The 21,076-nt window shown below is 43.8% G+C and overlaps 1 long non-coding RNA gene across 1 annotated transcript in view; it reads right to left on the bottom strand.

Annotated features, from left to right (window-relative positions):
• The window catches only part of LOC126986800 (uncharacterized), a 33,787-nt gene extending 22,985 nt beyond the window's left edge, over positions 1-10,802 (bottom strand). Inside the window, exon 1 of the long non-coding RNA XR_007739974.1 lies at positions 10,651-10,802. This is a non-coding gene — a long non-coding RNA (uncharacterized LOC126986800). The remainder of the gene's footprint in view (positions 1-10,650) is intronic.
• Between the last annotated feature and the right edge of the window lie 10,274 nt (positions 10,803-21,076).

The raw sequence follows: 21,076 nt of genomic DNA, 5'->3' as shown, positions 1-21,076 counted from the left end.
CTGCAGTCCGATCCTGGCAGCGGCTATCTCCAGGCAGCCCCCTGACCACTTGGGGATCCTAAGCTCTGTGTGGATGAGTTCTTCCCGGTGAGCGAGGAGAACACCGCCTCCCCGTCCCTGCTGACGGTCCTCCCTAATGATGGCATACCCAGGTATGTTGAGAGTGAGGTGTTGGGGAAGCCAGGGCTCACACAACCCGACCACCGAGGGAAGTGTGTCCTTAAGGAAGGTGTTGAGCTCTTGCGTCTTCCTGAGGAGAGACCTAGCATTCCAGAGAAGGAAGCTTAATGCCATCACTGGAGTAGTGTTGAAATGAGTGTAGAGACGGTGGGCCACAGAGTTTTGACAATCTCCATGTGAGGAGCACCCTGCTGGAAGAGGTGGTAGGCCCTTGTGAGGAGGGCGGTTATACTGGGGATAAACTCTTCCCTACCATATGGTGTGGCAGAGTGGTACAGTGGTTGGACTGGAGCCTGAGGAAGGATTGCAGGCCTGGGTTCCATGGTGCGCGGTGACGGGTGGGCATCATGATGAGGGCTGCTTTCCATTTCATGGGTGCCGGGAGTGTGAGGGGATCGGGGGACCTTTGGCACTGTTGTAGGGTGTGGAGGTTGTGTGTGGTGGTGGGGGGGGTGAGGGTGGTGGTGGACCTCCACCTCTGTTGTGGAGTGGATCAGCTCGGTGTGGGGTAGTGAAGTGGGCCTGGCTGGCGTTCGGCGTTGCTGCCCGGGGTGCCGGCGTCGTGTAGGGTGAGTTGGGATCATTGGTGTTTGATTTCCGTTATGAACGGGTTCCTCCAGGTCCTCGTCCACCAGGGATTGCAGGGGAGCATACCTGTTGTTGGTGGTAATGGTGGCATATGAGATGCCTTCCTGTACCCATCTAGCTGGCTGGTGGGTAGGTGGTGGTGTAGGTCTGGGGGTGGGCCGGGGCCTGACCAGCTGTAGCCCCCGCAGCTGCTCGTTGACTTCATGGAGTGGCTTCCCTTCACTCAGCTGCCTGGTGTATAGCTGCTGGGCCTCAAGGTTGACGGGGCACCTCACTGACCTGGGCCCGTGGGGTCCACCACACTGAAAGCAGTGAAACTGACGGGTACAGGCGATGTCCCCCTGCTTGGAAGGGCGGGGGCCAGTGCACCGGGCACACCGTGCTTGGAACCTGCAAGTGTTGATGCTATGTCCCACCTTCATGCACCCTGGGCAGCGCAGGAGAGGAAGGAGGAAGGGTCGCGGCCAAAACATAAGCCCGGAGATGCCAACCCTCGTTGGTAGTTCCCCTTTTACTTTTAATCGGAGCCACCTCCCTGTGGTGGTTCTCGGAAGGAGGCGCGGCGGGATCCAGGTGATGTCTACACATTCAACTCCGTTTAAGGGCCTGAAGCCATCCAGGACATCCTGCAATTTGGTATCGGCTGCCAGCGGTCCCACCTTGGCGTACTGGTAGTCGCCATCGTCTTTTTCGGCCCTTCGGCATGTGACCTCCCAGTCCCCAAAGGTGAAGGAGGGCTGAGAGAGTTGCGGCACCTTGAGGATGTTGTGCTCGTGTACGGCGATGACTAAGGCCGAGCCGTTGCCTAGGGAGCGTGTCTCCCCCTCCAGAACATACTTGCCCAGTGGGGAGGAGGAGAGTGCGTGTGATACTTTCCTGGGATTGTTGAATACCAGGGTCCCGGGCCTTGACCCGTAGCATGAAGGAGGCTCGTTTGTATGGTGGAAAGGAGGTTGACAGTGTTGGGGTCCGGGTCCCCCTGGTTCCGGATCGACTCCGAGGATGTGCGCTTCCTCTTGGTGCCTGGGTGTTCTGCCTCCATGTCTGGTTCTGGTTGCCCGTCCGATGCGCTCGCCATGGTGGTTCAGCACTGCCACTATCTTGGCGCTATGGGCTCGACCAGAGTCACTTAGAAGCCGGTACAAGAGGAGAAAAAGTTCCATGCGTGTGCTCACAATGGCTTTCGTAGCGGAACCTTTAACCTTTGTTATTGTTAGAAGGCAGCAGCTACGGCTCGGCGCCCTCGCCGATTAAAAGGAAAAGACGAAATTGGCGTTAGAAATCGGCTAACACTGTGTGGCTTCGTGTGACCAGAAAGTGGCAAGAATTCGGCCTGGGTGGATATTGCTGGCTGTAAAATTGCCCTAAAACCTGCTCGTTTAACCCGGCCTTTATTCTGTTGAACTGTTCTCTCCGTTGGGCTCCTCCGATCACAACCGTATTTCTGTATTTTGTCCTATCGCTCCTGTACTTCCTCTGGAAGCACTCAAAGAGGCGGTGATTCTGGCACTTTACATCACCTCGGTGAGGATGTACATTTCCGATTTCCCGTGGAATGATTACTGCTTTCAAGACAAAGATCCCTTTGTATGTACCCTGCTCATCACTGAGGTGATTGTCTTTGCAATGGAGGTACATATTCCACGTACTTTCTCTACACCTCATGTTAAAGTCTTTTTTTGAATCACGTTTGTTTTCTTGATATATAAAATAGAGAACTGTAACAGAGCCTTCGCACTCCTGCTAATCATGAACTTTACATTTTCGTACGGAATCGTGACAAATTCACTCTGACTAACCAAACCATCAATAGAAAATGTCGAAATCTTGCTTGCTCTGATCCTTCCAGAGACTTCTGGTACCTAGCCATAAATATCTCCAAAAATTTCACTTTTTCGTCTTTCCCACCTCTCCTCAGTCCTGACGGTAGAACTGCTGTTACATCGGTCTCTAAATCTAAACACTTCGCGCAAATTTTCTCTAAAAACTCCACTCTGGACGATTCAGGGCATATTCCTCCCACTCCTCCTCCCCCCCCCTCTTACTTCACTATGCCAGTTATTAAATTTTTTAAGAACGATATTTTCTATACCCTTTCTGGTTTCAAACCTCAGAAGGCTTATAGACCCGATGGAGTGCATCCTATTGTCTTTAAACACGGTGCTTCCGTGCTGACACCCTGCTTGATCAAACTTTTTCGTCTCTGCCTTTCAGCATCTATCTTTCTTTGTTGCTGGAAGTGCGCCTGCACAGCCTGTGCCAAAGGAGGGTGACAATTCTAATCCCTCAAACTACCGTCTCATGATTGTACTTTCCTATCTTTCTAAAGCTTTTGAATTAATCTTTAACCAGAGGATTTCTAAGCATCTAATAACTTCTGACCTTCTATCTGATCACCAGTATGGGTTCCGCAGGGGGCGTTTTACTGGTGACCTTGCTTTCCTAACTGACTTCCGGTCATCTACTCTTAGTCGTTTCGGTAAAACTTTTGTTGTTGCCTGAGACAAGTCGAAAGCTCTCGACTGAGTCTGGCACAAATCTTTACTTTTTTAAACTATCTTCCTACGGAATCCCTCTCTATGTACTTTTATCTCCACTTTCCTTTCTGGTCTTTCTATCTCTGCTGCGGTAGACGGTTACTGTTCTTCCCCTAGATCTATTAACACTGGTGTCCCGCAGGGCTCTGTTCTATCCCCCACTCTTTTTTGTTGTTCGTTAATGATCTTTTTAAAACAAACTGTCTTATGCACTCCTATATTGATGTCTCTACATTACTCAACCTCTTTTAAGAAAGACCCACTTGACAGGAATTATATGAGTCTAGGCTGGACGCTGCACAAAGCTTGACCTCAGACCTTGGCATCATTTCTGAATGGGGCAGGAGGAACCTGGTGTCCTTTAATGCCTCAAAAACTCAGTTTCTTCACACGTCAACTTGACACACTCTTCCGAACAGAACACCTATTCTCTTTTCTTCGATAACACACAGCAGTCACCTTCTTCAACAATAAACCTTTTCGGTCTATCCTTAACTCAAAAATTTTACAGGAAACTTCATATCTCCTCTTTCGCTAAATCAGCTTCCTCGAGATCAGGCTCCATGTATCGCCTCCGCCAGTTTTTCTCTCCCTCACAAATCCTGTAAATATACAAGGGTCTTGCCCGCTGTCGTATGGAGTATGCATCTCATGGTTTTTTTTGGGGGGGAAAGTTAACACACACACGCTTGAACAGAACAGAGTTAAAGGCTCTACGTCTCATCACCTCTCCTGCTCTTACCAGCAGTCTTCTATACCTCTTGTTTCCCGCCGCACTGTTGTATCACTTTCCATTTTCTGTCGATATTTTCATGCTGACTACTCTTCTAAACTGACTAACTGCCTGCTTTTCCCCCTCCTGCAGTCCCGCTGCACACGACTTTCTACTCTTGATCATCCCTATTCTGTCCTAATCCCTTATGAAAGAGTTATTTTTTTACAGCTTAGGAGACAGTTCAAGGGCGTAAAGAAAAAAAAGAAAAAAAAGCCCGCTACTCACTGCTCCCGAACAGAGGTCAAATAAGTGTCCAAAAACAGAGGTCAATTTCGGGAGGAGAGGTGTCCTGATACCCTCCTCTTGAAAGAGTTTAAGTCGTAGGCAGGAGGAAATACAGATGAAGGAAGAGTGTTCCAGAGTTTACCAGCGTGAGGGATGAAATAGTGAAGATGCTGGTTGACTCTAGCATAAGGGGTTTGCACAGTATAGGGATGAGCATGAGTAGAAAGTTGTGTGCAGCGGGGCCGCGGGAGGAGGGGAGGCATGCAGTTAGCAAGTTCAGAAGAGCAGTCAGCATGAAAATATCGAAAGAAGATAAAAAGAGAGGCAACATGGCGGCGGAATTTGAGAGGTAGAAGACTATCAGTATAAGGAGGAGAGCTGATGAGACGAAGAGCCTTTGACTCCACTCTATCAAGGAGAGCTGTGTGAGTGGACCCCCCCCCCCACCCACCCACCCACACACACACACACACACACACATGAGATGCATACTCTATACGAGGGCGGACAAGGCCCCTGTAAATGGATAGCAACTGTGCGGGGGAAAAGAACTGGCCGAGACGGTACAGAACGCCCAGCCTCGAGGAAGCTGATTTAGTAAGAGATGAGATATGAAATTTCCAGTTGAGATTTTGAGTTAAGGATAGACCGAGGATGTTTAGTGTTGAGAAAGGTGATAGCTGAGTGTTGTCAAAGAATAGGGGATAGTTATTTGGAAGATTGTGTCGAGTGGATAGGTGGAGAAACTGTTTTTGAGACGCTGAAGGACACCAGGTTCCTCTTGCCCCAATCGGAAATAATAGTAAGGTCTGAGGCTAAGCGTTCTGTTGCCTCCAGCCTTGAATCGTTAAGTTCCTGTAGGGTGGGTCTTCTATTAAAAGAAGTTGAGTAATGCAGAGTGGGGTCATCGGCGTAGGAATGGATAGAACAGTTCGTTTTGGAAAAAAGATCATCAATGAACAACAGAAAGAGAGTGGGAAATAGGACAGAACCCTGTGGGACACCACTGTTAATAGATTTAGGGGAAGAGCAGTGACCGTCTACCACGGCAGAAATAGAACGGTCAGAAAGGAAACTGGAGATAAAGGTACAGAGAGTAAGATAGAAACCGTAGGAGGGTAGTTTAGAAAGCAAAGATTTGTGCCAGACCCTATCATAAGCATTTGATAGGTCCAGCGCAATAGCAAAGGGTTCACCGAAACGGCTAAGAGAGGATGACCAAGAGTCAGTTAGGAAGGCAAGGAGATCACCAGTAGAACGCCCCTTGCGGAACCCATACTGGCGATCAGATAAAAGGTCAGAAGTGGAAAGGTGCTTTTGAATCTTCCGGTTAAGGATTGATTCAAAAGCTTTAGATAGACAAGAAAGTAAAGCTATAGGACGGTAGTTTGACGGATTGGAACGGTCACCCTTCTTAGGCACAGGCTGTATGAAGGCATACTTCCAGCAGAAAGGAAAGGTAGATGTTGACGGGCAGAGGCGAAAGTTTGACCAGGCAGGGAGACAGCACGGAGATACAGTTTTTAAGGACAATAGGAGGTACTCCATCAGGTCCATAAGCCTTCTGAGGATTGAGGCCAGAGAGGCCATAGAAAACATAATTTTGAAGAATCTTTATAACAGGCAAAAAAGAGTCAGAGGGGGGGATGAGTAGGAGGAATATTCCCAGAATCGTCCAGAGTGGAGTTTTTAGAAAAAGTTTGACAGAAGAGTTCAGCCTTAGAGATAGATGAGACGGCAGTGTTGCCGTCAGGACTGAGGAATGGAGGGAGAGATGAAGAAGTGAAGTTGGAGGAGATGTTTTTGGCTAGATGCCAGAAGTCACGGGAAGAGGTAGAGAAATCAAGATTTTGGCATTTTCTATTAATGAAAGCGTTGTTGGTTATTCGGAGAATAGATTTGGCACGATTCCGGGCAGAAATGTAAAGTTTATAGTTAGCATTAGTTTGAAGGCTCTGGTACCTTTTGTGAGCTGCCTCTCTATCATTGACAGCACGAGAACAAGCGTGATTAAACCAAGTCTTTTTTAGCGTGAGGAGTAGAGAAAGTACGTGGAATGTATGCCTCCATTCCAGAGACAATCACCTCTGTGATGCGCTGAGCACACACAGAGGGGTCTCTATCCTGGAAGCAATAATCATTCCACGGGAAATCGGAAAAGTACATCCTCAGGTCGTCCCACCGAGCTGAAGCAAAATGCCAGAAGCATCGCCTCTTCGGTGGGTCCAGAGTAATGTACAGGAGCGATAGGACAGGATACAGAAATAAGATTGTGATCGGAGGAGCCCAACGGAGAGAACAGTTTGTCAGAATAAGCAGAAGGGTTTGAGGTAAGGAAGAGGTCTAGAATGTTGGGCCTGTCTCCAAGACGGTCGGGAATACGTGTAGAGTGCTGGATCGTTGAGGATAGCAAAGTTGTAGGCTCGTTCACCAGGCTGGTCAGTAAAAGAGGATGAAAGCCAAAGCTGGTGGTGAACATTGAAATCTCCTAGGATGGAGATTTCAGCGAAAGGAGAGCGGGTCAAGATGTGCTCCACTTTAGAGTTCAAATAGTCAAAGAATTTTACATAGTTAGTAGAGTTAGGTTAGAGATAAACAGCACAGATGTATTTAGTAATAGAATGACAATGAAGTCTTAGCCAGATGGTGGAAAATTCTGAAGAATCAAGGATGTGGGCACGAGAGCAAGTGATGTTGCGCACGTAGGCGCAACATTCAGCTTTGGATTGAAATTTAGGATAGAGATAGTAGGAGGGAACAGAGTAGAGATTGCTGTCAGTAGCCTTAGAAACCTGTGTTTCGGTAAGGAAGAGAAGGCGAGGTTTAGAGGAAGAGAGATGGTGTTCCATTGAATGAAAATTAGAACGAAGACCGCGAATGTTGCAGAAATTGAGAAGAAAGAGGTTCGAGGAGTTATCAGGACACCTCTCAGGTCGGCAACCAGAAGGGGAGTCCTTCCTGGGGGAATTTGTGCCCCCCCCCCTCCCCCCCCCCAGGCGGGGACTCCGAGGCATGATGTAGGTGTGCCATTTTGAAATTTGAATTTTGGGAAAAGGTGTATATGTTGTGTGAATGTAGTGTGGTGTCAGGGCCGGATCAAGGGGGGGGGCCAAGGGGCCAGGGCCCCGGGCCACCCACCAAGAGGTGGCCTCCCACCAATTTAAACAATACATTTTGATTTAATAAGGTTAGTATTGTAATCATAACTAAACGAGTGTCAGTACCATGTAGTCAAGTGCCTGCACGTTTTCCTTTCTTTTGTTACCATGGTAATCCATGCAATTTGGATGGTCCATTTTCTCTTACGACAATAAGAGAGAATTGGCCCAGCTGTGTGATGTTAATGTTAATTAAACCATTAAAACCAACAAAAAATAAAATATTTCCCCGATTTTTTTTTCTTTTGCTTCCCTGGACAGTCCAGGGACATAGCTTTAATGGACATAGCTTTAATGGAGGGGCCCCCCGGGTACGTACCACCAAGCCCCCCGTACCTACGCCTATGGGCCTGGCACCTTGGCACCCACGGGCATAAATGAGCACAGTAACACCATATTTCACTGTTTTCATGCCTAACACTCCTCTGTACAGTCAGGTATAGACAGTAATGACACAGTTTGTAAGTACGGTACAATGTTTGGCCTGCCGCTTCTGACCTTCGTTGTTGTCAGGTGTAAGGCAGTGATGTGTGCCAGTGTTAGAGAGTGGCACTGGCATACGTCACTGCCACGCCTCTCGCCAGCTCTATCATTAAGCATTCATGGTGATGTTACGGAAGGGCCGCCATTGGTACAATGGCGAATTTTGTATTTAGTTTAGAATGATGTAGTATACACAGTTTGATTTTAGGGTATCTAGTACTTTAGGCAGCGATGAGTTTGTTCACATGCATATCTGTGTGTTTGTGTGTGATGGCGTCGTGTGAAGCTGTGTCTCATTGGCTGGTTGTGAACAGCGTTATGCAGGTGTGGTGGAATTTGCGTGGTAGAGGGGGAGTGTGTCTCGCGTTTTTTACTCCGTTTGAGAGGTTCAACAATTGAGTATTTCAGAATACACGTGTTGAGTTTTTGGGTGGGAGGGGGGGGCGGCACTAGGAACTTAGCCCTGGGGCGGCAGTTAGGTATGTGAGGGCCCTGGTTCACAGAGTGTGTGTTCCTTTTCGTATTTTTGTTTCTTGCATTTTTTTAGACTCATTCACTATTTAGTCACATTTTAGTTTAACTAGGCATTCCAAACCTATTACTAGCCAGGAAGTCATATGAGGCAAGGAGCTTGAAGGAAGGATGGGGAGAAGAGACATGAACGAATTACGAAATTTACGAAATGTTGAGAAATTATGAGTTTTCTTTTCCTTTTTTTATTATTACTGATATAGGCAATAAGTAATCAATATATTACTGGAACTTTCGAAAGTTTTTTGTTAATTTGGTTTGTGGTGCCCTCACGTATGTTTAAGCGAGTGTCCCTTTGAATAGGTATACCCACAACTGTATTAGCTCATAGAAAACGGAAAAGAAGAGACACATAACTAACGTCATCCCTGTCTAATGCTTTACATTTTAACTAGTGACAAACAATAATGTACAATACTTCTAAACTAATATAATTACAATTACATGAAATCTCTTGACGCCAAAATCATTAAACAAGTAATATAATTGATATGAACACTCAATACTCTTTGGATATAGGATTCAATCCTGCATAATAGTACTTAATTCTTTAGTTATGTGTCTCTTCCGTTTTCTATGAGCTAATACAGTTGTGGGTATACCTATTCAAAGGGACACTCGCTTAAACATACGTGAGGGCACCACAGGTTAAATTTTCAATTTTTTGCTGAGTGGTCAATTCATGTATTTTCAGATTACGATTTACTAACATAGAGCCATGTATGTATGTAAAAAAAAAAAAAAAGTAAGAATAACTTGTGCTTATTTTATTTTGAATTTATGCATATTGATAATCGGAAGAATAGTCCCATTGTATTTTATTTTGAATTTATGCATATTGATAATCGGAAGAATAGTCCCGTTGTATTTTATTTTGAATTTTTGGATATTGATAATCGGAAGAATAGTCCCATTGTATTTTATTTTGAATTTATGGATATTGATAATCGGAAGAATAGTCCCATTGTAGTGTTTCCTAAATAAAACCGACCTAATTAGTATTGCACTATTTTGGCCATTAGATTAATTAGACTATAGTTTGTGGTGTATGCAATGGGAGTTGGAAAGGGGGCCTCCCACCAGAGTAGGCCCCAGGCCTCCCACCAGCTTAATCCGGCCCTGTGTGGTGTGGATAGAGAGAGGATCTGTCTTTAGAGAGCATGCTGAACTACTCTCCGGTGTTGGTGATTCAATAGGGAAACGGTTAGTTAGGACATAGGAAGGATCTTTGGAGGGCTTCAGCTCCCTTCTCACCTCCCATATATACCTCACCGGGAGTGGCTTGTGCCCGTTCGGTAGGTGTCTTCCTTCCTACTCCAGCATCTACATTCTTTTATCCCTTCCGCCGGTAAATCCTGGAACAGCCTTCCTTTGTCCGTATTTACTTCTGCCCACGACTTGAACTCTTTCAGGAAGAGAGGATCAGGACACCTCTCCACCCGTAGTTGACATTTCTTTTGGCCACTCTTACTGTTTTCTTTCACTGAAGCAGCCTTTAACGGGCCTTTTTCTTCCTGTTTTTGTTTCTCTTGAGCTGCCTGCCTTATAATAAGACAATAAATAAGAAAGCCTTCCTTCTTCAGTTTTTCCTCCTGCCCACGACTTAAACTCTTTCAAGAGGAGAGAATCAAGAAACCTCTCCACCCTAAACTGACCAATATTCTGGCCTCTCGTCCATTTTCTTTTCTCTGAGCAGCGTGGAGCGGGCGTTTTTGTTGCTCTTCTTGTGTTTTGCTACTGAACTGCCTCCCTTGTTGTAAACAAAATGTTTTCAGCTATATGGAAGCGGTGACTACTGGGAGGCTGTGACAGAGTGATCAGCGTGCGTATGGGAGCAGTATCCTGGAGGACCTGTGTAAGTCCTAGCCAACGCTACAAGCTGACAGTTTTTAGCCACTACTACCCACATGCTCTACTGATAAACACCTGTCGAAACGGACTCTACAGAAACTTTCTGAAAAGAAAGATGTGGAGCACCGGGGTCAGCATGAGCTAAGCAAGACTGGTGCAACTAAAAAAAAAAAAAAAAAAACTGACCCACTAACGGGTGAGGGCTAGAAAACAGGCACCATCAAGGAAGCTTACCGGTGCTCCAGGTCAAAACGTAAAAGGAAATGCAATAGCAGTTGTGTTCCATTGATCGAAGCGCTAACAAGGAAAGATGTTACTGTACCTTCTATCAGAAAGAGGAGAGGGATATGGGTCGTCAAAAAGTTTGAGAAATGGAATGTCATCTTCACTTAGCAACTCTTCAACTAAGACGTGCTTCATTTCCCACTGTTTACTGTTCACATTGTCACTGGTGGCAGTTTATGCAGATGTCCCCTATATCAGCAGACAAAATGATAAGATAACAAAGATAATGAGGATGCCAAAGGTTTTATTTATTTATTTTTTTATTTATTTGTATATTTATTTACTTTTGAGAGAGAGAGAGAGAGAGAGAGAGAGAGAGAGAGAGAGAGAGAGAGAGAGAGAGAGAGAGAGAGAGAGAGAGAGAGAGATTCACATAGTAGTAGTAATAGTAGCACCAACAGCAGCGGTAAAAGTAATAGTTGCAGTAGTGGTGATGGTGGTAGTAGTAGTAGTAGTAGTAGTAGTAGTAGTAGTAGTAGTAGTAGTAGCTGTACTAGTACTAGTAGTAGTAGTAGTAGTAGTAGTAGTAGTACTAGTAGTAGTAGTAGTAGTAGTAGTAGTAGTAGTAGTAGTAGTAGTAGTTATAGTGGTAATAATAATAATAATAGTAGTGTAGTAGTAGTAGTAGTAGTAGTAGTAGTAGTAGTAGTAGTAGTAGCAGTAGTAGTAAACTCTTTGAAACTCTTTATTATACTTGCAGAAGAAAAATGTAGCACTATAATGTAATATTAATATATGAGCAAGTAGCTCATATAAAACACTAATTTTTTGGGGGGGGGGCAAAATACGAAATAACTTTTTACATTAAATACCCCAAACAAGACAAAGACAAAAGAAAAAATATATACATACCTATACACACACACACACACACACATATATATATATATATATATATATATATATATATATATATATATATATATATATATATATATATATATATATATATATATATATATATTTATATGCATCAGCCTACTAAGAACCAATTTATGCCTTGTTAGCCATGAACACAACAGTAGGTACATTGTACAATCCATGTATGGGAGAGGCAAAGGGAAAAGACGAAGAATTAAAAAGACAATAGTTCATTTATAGAGAGTTGAATCACGATAGGCGCTATTTATAATAAAGATACTTAACATTTCTAGTACTTAGATATTGCATATTTTGCATAATGCCTTTTAAAAGAACTTGTTGTTGGCAAAAGTTTAATGTGATTAGGTATCGAATTCCATAGCTTTGGGCCTGAGTATTATAGGGAATGTTTGAATAACGTTAGACTGTGTTGTGTTGTTTGATTGTCACTCGTGCGTGTTGGATAACTGTATTGTAGTTGTAATGCTGAGTTGAGGTTATTTCTTAGAATTTTAAACATGTAAATTCCAATATGTATTTTATTTAGGTCAAAAGTTTTAAAATGTTGGCCTCTTTGAAAAGTGGTTGTGTGTGTTCTAGTTGGTCACTCTGTTATAATCCTTACAATTTTCTTCTGGAGTCTGGATAATGGCAGTATGTGAGTAGGGTAGGTATTGCACCATATGGCTATGCAGTAACTGAGGTGGGGCAGAACCTGGGCATGGTAAAGAATTTTGAGCACATGTATAGGCATGAGATCTTTAACTTGGTGGAGGAGATAAACCAACCGTGATAATTTGAGACAAAGTCCAGATATATGTTGTTTGAATGTCAAGGCTTGGTCAGTGGTCACACCTATATATATATATATATATATATATATATATATATATATATATATATATATATATATATATATATATATATATATATATATATATATATATATATATATATATATATATAGTAATGTATGTTGGGTTGTTTTTTTGACATCATTTTGATACCGTAAGGGGGGCAAGTTTTCTAATATTTTGTTTGTGAACAACATATAATATGTTTTACTTAAATTAACAGTTAGTCTGTTATCTACACATCAACCATGGAAAGTTTTGAGGTCAGTGTTGGCTCTGTTAATGCTGTCCGTTGGGTCTTTACCAATAATCTATAAAGTGGAGTCGTCAGCAAAGAGTATTGCTTTAAAATTGGAAAATATTTTAGCTAGATCGTTAATGTAAAGAAGAAATAGTATCGGGCCAAGAACACTCCCATGAGGGACTCCATATTTAATAAGTTTTGGTGTGGATAAATAGTTTTGAATTTTGACAGATTGAGTTCTATTTGTTAGATAATCTTTACACCAGCCATGTGTAATACTCCGTATTCCATAATATTCTAGTTTTTTAAGTAAAATATCATGTCTTACTGTATCGAATGCTCTTGCAAAGTCAATAAAAACGCTAAGTAATGAAAGTTTAGAATCCAAAGTAGAGTAGATTTCCTCAGTGAAGGAACTCAAAGCACTGAAGGTGCTCAGGCCTTGTCGGAAGCCAAACTGTTCTGGGTTCAATATGGATTTAGCTTCAAGAAATTACATCAAAAACTTTTTCATTATTTTCTCAAAAATTTTAGAGTAAATATTTAGCAGAGATGTTGGCCTATAATTTCCTATAACATCCTTAGGATCCTTTTTTGTAAATGGGTATAACAGTGGCATGTTTCAAGCATTGTGGAAATTTACCATTGGCAATAGATTGGTTAAACAGTATAATGGTATGGCCATTTGATGTTTATTTGTTTTAATAAGAGATATAGAGATCTCATGTGTACTGCCTTTTTTATTTTGTCTTAACGGGTTCTCACTAGATGGTGGGATATTTTTATCTACGTTAGGGGCAACATTAATATAATAGTCATCAAATGTTTCAGCTGTTTCTAAGGTATTTTTTTAATATTCTGTTGTTATGGGATATATAGTTTAGGTAATTATTTTTATGGTCGTTTTTTCAATTGATTTATGGTGTTCCATATTTTTCTTGTGTCATCTTTAAAGTTCGTAAATATACCCATATAATGAGCTTGTTTAGCATTTTTAATTACTCTGTTTAAGGTACTTTTCTGATATAGGACCAATTTTATAGTCTTTGTATAAGTTATTTTTAACCTTATAGAATTTAGAAAAGCTTGTGTTATCCAAGGATTGTTTAATCTTTTGTCAGTTAGATACTTAGTTTTTTTTAAAGGAAAACAAAGGGTATTCATTTTTTGGATTTTGGTAATAAATATATCAAAGTTGTAATTAACGTCTGCTGAGAGGAGATTATTCCAGTTTAATGAGTTTAATTTGTCGGAAAAGAGTTGTTTTCCTTCTTGCCCTATATTTCTGGAAGTAATCTTATGCACTTTATGGTTTACTGGGGGAATAGCTATATTCAAAAATATTGGGAGATGGTCTGAGATAGGGAAATATATAATTCCCGAGGTAAAGTTTCTGTTAAAATTTGTATGAATATGGTCGAGTAGGGATGGCTCTCGTAGATTAATGCTGTCAGAAAATCTTGTAGGTCTGGCAATATGAAGAGTGAAATTGAGAGATTGGACATTCACAAGGAAATTGTTTGTAGGGATATGTGTTGTGTGTTCTAACAAGTTTATGTTAAAATCTTCTAAAATTACAAAATGATACACCCACGGCATCCAACATCGGTGGACGTTCCTGATGTGCACCATCCCCGGCATCAGTCCACTCCTCCAACCACTGGAGAATGCCGTCAAGAACGTATTCTTGCCGGCGCTGGCAAAATATCATGCTTTGGGGGAGGAGAGGGAAATGCAAGCACTTCCTCCAAGACTGGGCGGAGTGGGGATCACCAACCCTGAGAAGCTGGCATATAAGGAGAACCAAAACTTCATCAGCCTTACCAGATCCCACAAAACATCATCAACAGGATCATCGCTCAGGAGGCAGAGGGCGAAATAGACTAATAAACTAAGTATCTAACTGACAAAAGATTAAACAATCCTTGGATAACACAAGCTTTTCTAAATTCTATAAGGTTAAAAATAACTTATACAAAGACTATAAAATTGGTCCTATATCAGAAAAGTACCTTAAACAGAGTAATTAAAAATGCTAAACAAGCTCATTATATGGGTATATTTACGAACTTTAAAGATGACACAAGAAAAATATGGAACACCATAAATCAATTGAAAAAACGACCATAAAAATAATTACCTAAACTATATATCCCATAACAACAGAATATTAAAAAAATACCTTAGAAACAGCTGAAACATTTGATGACTATTATATTAATGTTGCCCCTAACGTAGATAAAAATATCCCACCATCTAGTGGCTGGAGTAGGTAGGAAGACACCTACCGAACGGGCGCAAGCCACTCCCGGTGAGGTATATATGGGAGGTGAGAAGGGAGCTGAAGCCCTCCAAAGACCCTTCCCATGTCCTCACTAACCGTTTCCCTATTGTCTCACCAACACCGGAGAGTAGTTCAGCATGCTCTCTAAAGACAGATCCTCTCTTTATCCACACCACACTACATTCTCACAACATATACACCTTTTCCCAAAATTAAAATTTCAAAATGGCGCACATACACTAAGCCTCGGAGTCCCCGCCTGGGGGGGGGACCACAAATTCCCCCAGGGAGGACTCCCCTTCTGGCTGCCGACCCGAGAGGTGTCTTGATAACTCCTCGAACCTTTCTTCTCAATTTCTGCAACATTCGCGGTCTTCGCTCTAATTTTCATTCTGTGGAACATCATCTCTCCTCTAAACCTCACCTTCTCTTCCTTACTGAAACACAGGTTTCTGAGGCTACTGACAGCAATCTCTACTCTGTTCCCTCCTACTATCTCTATCCTAAATTTCAATCCAAAGCTGGATGTTGCGCCTACGTGCGCAACGACATCACTTGCTCTCGTGCCCACGACCTTGACTCTTCTGAATTTTCCACCATCTGGTTAAGACTTCACTGTCATTCTATTACTAAATACATCTGTGCTGTTTATCTCTCACCTAACTCTACCAACTATGTAAAATTCTTTGACTATTTGAATTCTAAAGTGGAGCACATCTTGACCCACTCTCCCTTCGCTGAAATCTCCATCCTAGGAGATTTCAATGTTCACCACCAGCTTTGGCTTTCATCCTCTTTCACTGACCATCCTGGTGAACAAGCCTACAACTTTGCTATCCTCAACGACCTAAAGCAGTTGGTCCAGCACCCTACACGTATTCCTGACCGTCTTGGAGATCGGCCCAACATTCTAGACCTCTTCCTTACCTCAAACCCTTCTGCTTATTCTGTCAAACTGTTCTCTCCGTTGGGCTCCTCCGATCACAATCTTATTTCTGCATCCTGTCCTATCGCTCCTGTACACCCTCTGGACCCACCGAAGAGGCGATGCTTCTGGCATTTTGCTTCAGCTTTGTGGGACGACCTGAGGATGTACTTTTCCGATTTCCCGTGGAATGATTATTGCTTCCAGGATAGAGACCCCTCTGTGTGTGCTCAGCGCATCACAGAGGTGATTGTCTCTGGAATGGAGGCATACATTCCTCGTTCTTTCTCTACTCCTCACGCTAAAAAGCCTTGGTTTAATCACGCTTGTTCTCGTGCTGTCAATGATAGAGAGGTAGCTCACAAAAGATACCAGAGCCTTCAAACTAATGCTAATTATGAACTTTACATTTCTGCCCGAAATCGTGCCAAATCTATTCTCCGACTAACCAAAAATTCTTTCATTAATAGAAAATGTCAAAACCTTGCTTTCTCTAACTCTTCCCGTGACTTCTGGCATCTAGCCAAAACATCTCCTCCAACTTCACTTCTTCATCTTTCCCTCCACTCCTCAGTCCTGACGGCAACACTGCCGTCTCATCTATCTCTAAGGCTGAACTCTTCTCTCAAACTTTTTCTAAAAACTCCACTCTGGACGATTCTGGTTATATTCATCCTACTCATCCCCCCTCTGACTCCTTTATGCCTGTTATAAAGATTCTTCAAAATGATGTTTTCTATGCCCTCTCTGGCCTCAATCCTCAGAAGGCTTATGGACCTGATGGAGTGCCTCCTATTGTCCTTAAAAACTGTGCCTCCGTGCTGTCACCCTGCCTGGTCAAACTCTTTCGCCTCTGCCTGTCAACATCTACCTTTCCTTCTTGCTGGAAGTATGCCTTCATACAGCCTGTACCTAAGAAGGGTGACCGCTCCAATCCCTCAAACTACCGTCCTATTGCTTTACTTTCTTGTCTATCTAAAGCTTTTGAATCAATCCTTAACCGGAAGATTCAAAAGCACCTTTCCACTTCTGACCTTCTATCTGATCGCCAGTATGGGTTCCGCAAGGGGCGTTCTACTGGTGATCTCCTAGCCTTCTTAACTGACTCTTGGTCATCCTCTCTTAGCCGTTTCGGTGAAACTTTTGCTATTGCGCTGGACATATCAAAAGCTTTTGATAGGGTCTGGCACTAATCTGCTTTCTAAACTACCGTCCTACGGTTTCTATCCTTCTCTGTACCTTTATCTCCAGTTTCCTTTCTGACCGTTCTATTTCTGCCGTGGTAGACGGTCACTGTTCTTCCCCTAAATCTATTAACAATGGTGTCCCACAGGGTTCTGTCCTATCTCCCACTCTTTTTCTGTTGTTCATTGATGATCTTCTTTCCAAAACGAACTGTCCTATCCATTCCTACGCCGATGATTCCACTCTGCATTATTCAACTTCTTTAATAGAAGACCCACCCTACAGGAACTTAACGACTCAAGGCTGGAGGCTGCAGAACGCTTAGCCTCAGACCTTACTATTATTTCCGATTGGGGCAAGAAGAACCTGGTGTCCTTCAACGCCTCAAAAACACAGTTTCTCCACCTATCCACTCGACACAATCTTCCAAACAACTATCCCCTATTCTTTGACAACACCCAGCTATCACCTTCCTCAACACTAAACATCCTCGGTCTATCCTTAACTCAAAATCTCAACTGGAAACTTCATATCTCATCTCTTACTAAATCAGCTTCCTCGAGGCTGGGCGTTCTGTACCGTCTCCGCCAGTTCTTCTCCCCTGCACAGTTGCTGTCCATATACAGGGCCTTGTCCGCCCTCGTATGGAGTATGCATCTCATGTGTGGGGGCTCCACCACAGCTCTTCTGGACAGAGTGGAGGCAAAGGCTCTTCGTCTCATCAGCTCTCCTCCTCATACTGATAGTCTTCTACCTCTTAAATTCCGCCGCAATGTTGCCTCTCTTTCTATCGATATTTCCACGCTGACTGCTCTTCTGAACTTGCTAACTGCATGCCTCCCCCCCTCCCGCGGCCCCGCTGCACTCGACTTTCTACTCATGCTCATCCCTATACTGTCCAAACCCCTTATGCAAGAGTTAACCAGCATCTTCACTCTTTCATCCCTCACGCTGGTAAACTCTAGAACAATCTTCCTTCATCTGTATTTCCTCCTGCCTACGACTTGAACTCTTTCAAGAGGAGGGTATCAGGACACCTCTCCTCCCGAAACTGACCTATCTTTCGGCCACCTCTTTGGATTCTTTTTAGGAGCAGCGAGTAGCGGGCTTTTTTTTTATTAATGTTTACTTTTTTGTGCCCTTGAGCTGTCTCCTTTGCTGTAAAAAAAAAAAAAAAAAAAAAAAAAAAAAAAAAAAAAACAGAAATAAGTTAAATCAGAAAAAAGAATCTCAGAAGAAACACAACAGGCCCAAAAAGACGAGCTGGACCGTCCAACACACCACCTGTCCACTGAAATGGGTAGAAAAATCCACACAACACAGGAGGCAGGCTCACGGCGCCTCTAACTGCCTAACGTCACTATCAATCGGAGCAAAAGGCTTCAGCCTCAACAAGCAAGAATTTGTCGACGCCGTTGCTCTGAGATATGGCTGGCCGATTGAGGGGCTGCCTGATCTCTGTGCATGTGGATCACCAAATGATGTCACCCACACCATGACATGTAAAAAGGGAGGCTTCGTCTGTATTCGACACGATGAAGTGAGGGATCTGACAGCCAGCATGCTCGGGGAGGTATGCCAAGACGTCACTACCGAGCCGGCACTGCTTCCCCTGGACGGCGAACACCTTCGGTACAGGACGGCCAATACCTCACATGAGGCACGGGTTGATGTAAGTGCCCGCGGATTCTGGGTGCGCGGACAGCGGGCGTTCATGGACATCCGCATATTCGTCACCGTGAGCTGCCTCTGGAAGCCGCCCACCACAGGAACGAGCAGGAGAAGACAAGGGCATACGGTGAAAGACTCCAGCATGTGAATCAGGGCAGCTTCACCCCCCTAGTCTTCATCACATCGGGCGGGGTGGGACCCAGAGCCCGATGCTTCTACGCACGACTCGCGGAACTGATCTCAGAAAAGAAGCATCAGCCAAGGAGCCACGTTGTAGCCTGGATGAGGTGTCGCCTCTCGTTCTCCCTGCTCTGGTCGGTCATCCTATATCTCATGGGCACAAGACACTCTGACCCAAAAGCCACCAACATCTCCAATATGGACTATGAGGCCACAGTAGTGGAGAGTGACATTAGGGTGTGTCGGGAGTGACATGAGTTGGGCAGGAAAGGGGGATCTAGACGCAATAGATGATAGGGGAGGAGCCACGTTGTAGCCTGGATGAGGTGTCGCCTCTCGTTCTCCCTGCTCAGGTCGGCCACCCTATGTCTCAGGGGCACCAGACACTCTGGCTCAAAAGCCACCAATACCTCCAATATGGACTATGAGGCGACAGTGGTGGAGAGTGACATTAGGGTGGGTCAGGAGTGACATGAGTGGGGAAGGAAAGGGATATCTAGACGCAATAGATGATAGGGTGTTATGTATAGATTTAGTGCTAAGTAGTATTAGCGATATGGTTGGATGCCACACTCATTAGTGAACAGAGTTGGGGCTAATGACCCCCAAGCTATGGAGCCCTTCATGATTATGTGTCGGGAAAATAAACATGGGAGGAGGTATCATTTATGTAGTAGTAGTAGTAGTAGTAGTAGTAGTAGTAGTAGTAGTAGTAGTAGTAGTAGTAGTAATAGTAGTAGTAGTAGTAGTAGTAGTAGTAGTAGTAGTAGTAGTAGTAGTAGTAGTAGTAGTAGTAGTAGTAGTAGTAGTAGTAGTAGTAGTAGTAGTAGTAGTAGTAGTAGTAGTAGTAGTAGTGGTAGTAGTAGTAGTAATCGAGTAGTAATAGCAGTAGTAGCAGTAGCAGTAGTAGCAGTAGCAGTAGCAGTATTAGTAGTAGTAGTAGTAGTAGTAGTGATAATAGCAATAGTGAAAGTAGCAAAAGTAGTAGTACCATATACATTCCAAATTAACTTGGCCGTTTCGGTGAAATTTTCTCTGTTGCGCTAGACATATCGAAAGCCTTCGATAGAGTCTGGCACCAGTCTTTGCTTTCTAAATTGCCCTCTTTCGGATTCTATCCCTCTCTCTGTTCCTTTATCTCCTGTTTCCTTTCCGACCGTTCATCTCTGCGGTGGTAGACGGTCACTGCTCTTCCCCTAAACCTATCAACAGTGGGGTTCCACAGGGCTCTGTCCTATCACCCACTCTCTTCCTGTTATTCATCAATGATCTTCTTTCCATAACAAACTGTCCTGTCCACTCATACGCCGACGACTCCACTCTGCGTTATTCAACTTCTTTCAACTGAAGACCATCACAACAGGAAGTACACGACTCCAGACTGGAGGCTGCAGAACGCTTAACCTCAGACCTTGCTATCATTTCCGATTGGGGCAGAAGGAACCTTGTGTCCTTCAATCCCTCAAAAACTCAATTTCTCCACCTATCAACTCGACACAATCTTCCAAACAACTATCCCCTATTCTGCGACAACACTCAGCTGTCACCTTCTTCAACACTAAACATCCTCGGTCTATCCTTAACTCAAAATCTCAACTGGAAACTCCATATCTCCTCTCTCGCTAAATCAGCTTCCTCGAGGTTGGGCGTTCTGTATCGTCTCCGCCAGTTCTTTTCCCCCGCGCAGTTGCTATCCATATACAGAGGCCTTGTCCGCCCTCGTACGGAGTCTGCATCTCACGTGTGGGGGGGCTTCACTCACACAGCTCTTCTGGACAGAGTGGAGTCTAAGGCTCTTCGTCTCATCAGCTCTCCTCCTCCTACTGATAGTCTTCTACCTCTTAAATTCCGCCGCGATGTTGCCTCTCTTTCTATCTTCTATCGATATATCCACGCTGACTGCTCTTCTGAACTTGCTAAACTGCATGCCTCCCCCCCTCCCGCGGGCTGGCTGCACACGACTTTCTACTCATGCTCATCCCTATACTGTCCAAACCCCTTATGCAAGAGTTAACCAATATCTTCACTCTTTCATCCCTCACGCTGGTAAACTCTGGGACAATCTTCCTTCATCTGTATTTCCTCCTGCCTACGACTTGAACTCTTTCAAGAGGAAAGTATCAGGACACCTCTCCTCCCGAAATTGACCTTTCTTTCGGCCACCTCTTTTAATTTTTGGGGGGGAGCAGCGAGTAGCGGGCTTTTTTTTTTTTTTTTTTTTTTTTTTTGCCCTTGAGCTGTCTCATTTGTTGTAAAAAA

This window comes from Eriocheir sinensis, chromosome 63 (genome assembly GCF_024679095.1).
Source record: "Eriocheir sinensis breed Jianghai 21 chromosome 63, ASM2467909v1, whole genome shotgun sequence".
NCBI lineage: Eukaryota > Metazoa > Arthropoda > Malacostraca > Decapoda > Varunidae > Eriocheir > Eriocheir sinensis.
Note: the sequence above shows the minus strand (reverse complement) of the source record. Positions and strands in the feature narration are given on the sequence as shown.